General features: G+C 33.4%; 1 long non-coding RNA gene across 1 annotated transcript; it reads left to right on the top strand.

The window, feature by feature from the left end:
• Window positions 1–200: 200 nt before the first annotated feature.
• LOC113329314 lies at window positions 201–2165 on the top strand. The gene is made up of 5 exons (XR_003349827.1): window positions 201–732; window positions 818–991; window positions 1210–1317; window positions 1427–1543; window positions 1708–2165. It is a non-coding gene; the product is annotated as an uncharacterized LOC113329314 (long non-coding RNA).
• Window positions 2166–5885: the final 3720 nt, after the last annotated feature.

Genomic DNA, 5885 nt, shown 5'->3' with positions numbered 1-5885 from the left:
TTTAATCGCAACACCTCGTTCTCAACGCCCTCGATTCGATGCAATCCCAACTACTCAAAGCAAAAGAAGAGGGAGAGTTTCAGTACAACAATACCAATAACAAATCCTAAATCTACAGATGATGCAACACCTTTATTAGATGCTTTAACATGTTCAAGTTTTCTACAAATTTTGTGAGATCTTTAATTTTTATCTGTATTGACCTCTAATTAGGTTTTGATTTATATATTTCGTATCATCTTCTGTCGATTTCCTCGTTAGGTTTTTAATGTCTAGTTAGGGTTTTGATTCCTATATTTTGTCTCATTTTCTATTTCCTCATTTTGATTTCGTAAGAATCCGATTATTGTCTTGAAATTCTAACGAACCAGAAAAACCTCAAATTCATAGTAAGGTAAGTGGCAATCCAATCACTGTTTGGGAATTACATAATACTTTCTCATCTAGGTCCCTGCAGCATACCCGTTGCTGGATTTCAAAATCAAACCAATCACAGTAATGGTATTTAATTTTGTATTTAGTTTTTGCATTAGGATGTTATTGATCGTCTCCTATTTACTTGTGATAGGAGTGTCCGGATTACGTTAGGGAACTGATAAGAAAGACAAGAACCTTAACTGACAAACCATTTGGAATTGATGAAAAAGTTGCATTACTTCAAGTTTATTGGGTGAATTCTCAAAGGGGATTGTAGATGAAGCTCACAAAGCAGGGGTCAAGGTGGTTCACCAAGTGAGTTTTATAACATTTTCCTATTTGTAGTGTTTGAAGTACATTTCTGAGAACTGAAATTGATCTTTCCTTGAGAGAGAAACAGGTACTTGGATAAACTCTTAGCAATCGGTATTTTTTCGTTTGGTGTCTCATTACCGTGCACATATGCTTTTAATAACATATTGGAAGTGTAAAAGATGCCGAGAAAGCCATTAGTTCTGGTGTAGATGGAATTATTGTCCAAGGACACGAAGCAGGTGGACATGTCATTGGGAAGGTACTGCTAACCTTGTGACTTAGATGCATAGCATAGATGTTCGGTCAAGAGACTTAGTATGTTTTTCTTGTATAACTTCAAAATATTTAAGAATCACAACATCTGTACAATTCAGGGCCAAATATTTGGTATACCACCTACAATTCTGAGATACACATGATCGTACTTCATTTTTTTTTCATTCGCTTATGATAACTTTATTGAGTGATGGGTTTCAGATCATATATGCATTCTGGAGAAGCATATGATGACTGAAGGGCACAAAAGCTACCTTTGACGGTTCCCCCTCTAGTATTATTTGTACTCAAGCTTGGTTCTGCTTTTAGGTAATTATTTCTCATGTTACTCATGGCAATTGTTATTTTTAAAATTTACGCTTCATGTGAGTTCGGTCCTATGCCTTTCTCAGTTCCTTAGACATGCTTTTTTTCGTAGAGTTAATCTAACGTTCAACTGGTCGGGGGAAGTTGAGATTCAAACGACAACCATACATATATCACTGACGGAATATGTGCAGTTGTTTTGATTTCTGATGAAGCTCGCATTGGATGGGTAAGTAGACGAATTAATGTTCGTGTGTTGTGTGTGTCTAAACCAATATGATTCAGAAACCCATCCAATCAATATATGTTGTCTTTTCTTAGTTAATATATGATATCATTGGAATTGAATTACCTACCAGTTTCACATTCTGGTGAACATCTATATCTATACAGCACAAGATTAACGAGCTATTGCAGCAAGGCAATAAAGACGGGAGCTAAACAACCCACTGAGTCAGAAGTATATGCTGATGTTTGAAGAGAAAGCGAAGGCGACGATGACGTGCTACAACCACTCCTGAATCCTGATTCTAATAGTGAAGCACTTCAAGAATGATACAAGCTCGAGATGACCAAATAGGCGCACAAAATGAGGCTATCAAAAAATTGAAAGAAGATAATGAAAAGTTCACACTAAACATGATCCGGGAACAACAAAATCTGGTGTAGACTCGGGCTATAGTCTTGGTATTACATTGTTAGTGGTGGCAGTGTTTATTTATTTATTAGTAGAGTATATTTATTCGGTGTTTTTCAGTTTGGATATTGTTTCAATAATTTATTTTAATGGTTAATTATTTTTTATTTAATTAATATTATTATTTAGGTAGAGTTGTATCGGAGACGATGTTATTCGTTGGTGGAATAATTATACAGAGACAATCCTAATTGGTCATTATACTTTTATTTTGAGACGAAAAAATTTCGCGGCTAAAACTATTTTATGTGACGAATTTGTATCCTTACTAAAAATGTATTCTGAGGGAAACAAATTTTGGTGCTAAAACTATTTTAAGTGGTAAAGTATTTTCCTCACCAAAAAAACCTAGAGTGACGAAATTTTTTATCACAAAATTAGTGAACAGTGTCAATTTTATTTGCTCACGAAAAGATAGTTTTGGTGGCAAAAAGGCTTATGTCGCTAATTAAAAAAATTCGGTGACTGTTTTTTAAGGACGTCACAGAACACTTTCAACGACTCATTATAGGTGATGATATTTTTTGCGCCGCTGAATTCTTTTTGCAACGAAGAAATTGGTTTTCGTGACACAATATTTTGCCACTAAAAGCGACTTTTCTTGTAGTGCAATCTGGATTTTGTGATCACGAACTTATCTTCAACTCTTTTTGAGTAAATATATAGATCAACCCCCAAGGACATAACTTGAATGAAAATAAGATTCATCTTTAGGGAGAACTCATTAAGAAGATTATCAAAACCGATGTTATGATTATCATTGGCTGAAGGAATATTTTTCTCTTGAGGAAAACTTGATTCACGATCATAAAATTAAGGACGAGTTTTCTTAATAGGAAGCAATATTATCATACATTATCTTCTTTATGAGAGTTAAAGCTCGAAGAAGAAGATATATATAAAAAAAATTTAAGTAATACTGAGAAGTTATGAAGAGACAGGACATCTTCATCTCTTATAAATGTGATAACCTTCCGTATAGGATCTTGCAAGGGACGGTCTTTTAAAAAGTAAGTTCTAGGTTACTGACACGGCATATTTTAAAAATAGAAATTAAGCCTTCTATGAAAGATTGCTTTGTTAGAGTAGATTATGATGACATATGAATTAAAAGTGAAAAGACTCGGAGAAAACAACTTTCTTCATATAATTTTTTTAGTTTAAATATCAACTTATGATTTGATAATTTCATCATAGAGTGTAAATTTCATTTTATCTTGTTGCATAGAAGTCCACATAGGTTCTATTCTCGTATCTTTCTTATAAGTCAGATAGGGGTAAAACTTCTTCAAATTGCATAAATTCAGTCGATAACCACATCAAGCCATTAATTTTTGGACTTTTACAGAAGATATGGTAACACCATAGTCAAACAAAACTTGACAAGCATTTTAGGTGTTGAAGAATACAAAGATGACAGTGATCCAAAAATAGGTTACAAAACCTAATTTTGTATAAGTAACTCATTTTGAGCAAGGCTCAACAAGAACTAAGATCAATATTTTTGTTGTCTCCTTATTTTTTTAATTCCAATGAACTAAAGAGACATTCCCATAGATTTATTCAAACTTAGAAATCACATGTCATATATACATCTTCTCCCTTTATTAATATATATCTCACTCCAAGGGATAAAGTAAGAAAACACAACCAGGGTATTGAATTACATTATTCCACTGCCTAAGAGGTGGTATGGAGGAATTTTGGGAAGAGAAAATTTCTTGAAATAACTTGTTTTCTTGATATAATTTCTATTGGATATGAAAGGAAAACCATGGTCATACTCATATCTAAAAAAATTGCACATTTCTTCATATTTTGAATCCGATCCTCCGAAGTGATGACAAGAGTTTAAAATCATTTACAACTGTATTCATATCTCTCAAATGACGAGTTTCTCTTTTGATATGCATATTCAGTTAGGAATATTTATTTCTCTTTTCACCTATTTCCAGTTAGCCTTTTTGTAAGTAGTTGGAGGAAAATTCATATATGGATGTTTAGATTTTTTAGAGAAGTTCTCGGATGATTTTAAATATCTGGAACAATAAAACTAAACATGTCGGCCATAGGAGGCGTCAGCTAGGGTAAACCGGACAACCAAGTGGCGCGGTCGTGCTCCATCTCATCAGTCACGGTTTCCCTTTTGTTTATTTTTCCAACTCCTTTTAGGGCTTTATTCCTACTAGCTTTATGATGAGCAAATTTCCTAGCTTTCCTAGGGTTAGCTTCGACCAATAGGGATCAAGATATCGTGTTTGCTCCATTTTAGGGGAATAAAAATCTAATTTTTGTGAGTTGGCACAAAATTAGGTTAAAAATTGAATTTTGTGAATTGACATAAAATTAATCAATTTAGATGAATTTGTACGCTAATACAAAATTACTAATTTTTAAGTCTTGCAAGTAGCGTAGGTACTTTCATGCATATCTTAATTCAGACACTTCGGGAGATTCATGATATTTATTTAAGAGTGAATCATTGATCTTCGTGTCATATCATCATTAATGGTTCACCTGGGTACACAACATATAATAAATACTTAGGTTCTATACTAGTGAATAACTCATCTAGGAGCTTGATTTTAATATAAAAAATTTATAAAATACATGGGATTGGTGAAACATGCACCAATATTATTCTATTAAATGTCGTACATGTAGATACTGAATCACTCAGTAATTACAAATCGCCTGGGCATACCTATATTTTCTGAATTCGGACGGGCAAAATTCACAAGTACAGCTGCACATGTGTAAGCGGAGAGGCATATGCACTAATTGGCTTTTAACGTCTCTGCCTCCTTGCGAAATAAAGGCACATGAATATGGAGTTTATGGTTTTAGCCGTAAATTAAAAACCACCATCAACAGAAGTTTTCTCTCATCAGGAGAATTTTGTCTCGTAAGAGACTGATTTGCTCTTCTGCAGTGACATCGTTGATTATAGAACACTGTGACTTTTATCAGATATCTCAAATGATCACCAGCAAGGTCGAAAATATGGTTGGCACGAAAAACTTGAATATTTTCCTCACGACAATAGTCAAGAGTAGTCATATAAGCGTTCGCTTTTTTTTTTCTTCCAAATTCCTTGAACTTGAACACTATGAATTGAGATGTCTAAAACCATGAATCTTTGAACACTGAGAAGTATTATGTTTTTCCCCATATTTCCTCCTTAGCATGTAATTTGGAAGACTATTCTTAGAGACTTCTGTTTCCTTTTTCTAAGCACTTTCTTGAATTTTTGAGAAACAAAGACAAGGTAGAGTTCAAGATTAGTTAGTGATTGAAATTCAAGGTAGAGTTCAATCATTCTTCTAAGTACTAATCTTTTAGGCAACCACTTAGATAAAATCCTCTGAATTTCAAGGTAGAGTAACAATCATTGATATATCATAAGAGAAGTCTTCACTAACTACCACTTTTGATAAAGGCAATCTTTTATCGGATTAAGCTGAAATTTTGATATATTATTCATTGGAATATATGTTACTTATCATATAATTTTCAGAAATATCCAACCATTTTAGGTACCTCAAATTGTGAGGGAGGTAGGATTGAATTTTGCAGATTGGTAGCGCGAGCATCCGACTTCTACTGTGTTTAAGACTGAAGTTTGTAAAATAGAAATATAGTACATTCTTGCTGCTTTATTATTCTTTTATGTAATTCTTTCTGTGGGAATGTATTCTATTGTGAGCGATAAATATGGATTCAAATGTTTGTTCACGCTATTTTAAAGGAGCTTAAGGTGTTTGCAGAAATGATAGTCACAAGCTCTTAGGAAACCGTTAAGATCTTCCTTTAATTTGTCTCTTTATATTAATGAATAAAATCGGCTACTTCATGTACGTAAATGTTGACTTCA

Source organism: Papaver somniferum, chromosome 1 (genome assembly GCF_003573695.1).
Source record: "Papaver somniferum cultivar HN1 chromosome 1, ASM357369v1, whole genome shotgun sequence".
Classification (NCBI taxonomy): domain Eukaryota; kingdom Viridiplantae; phylum Streptophyta; class Magnoliopsida; order Ranunculales; family Papaveraceae; genus Papaver; species Papaver somniferum.
The sequence above is the reverse complement of the archived record's forward strand: the minus strand, read 5'-3'. Positions and strand labels throughout refer to the sequence as shown.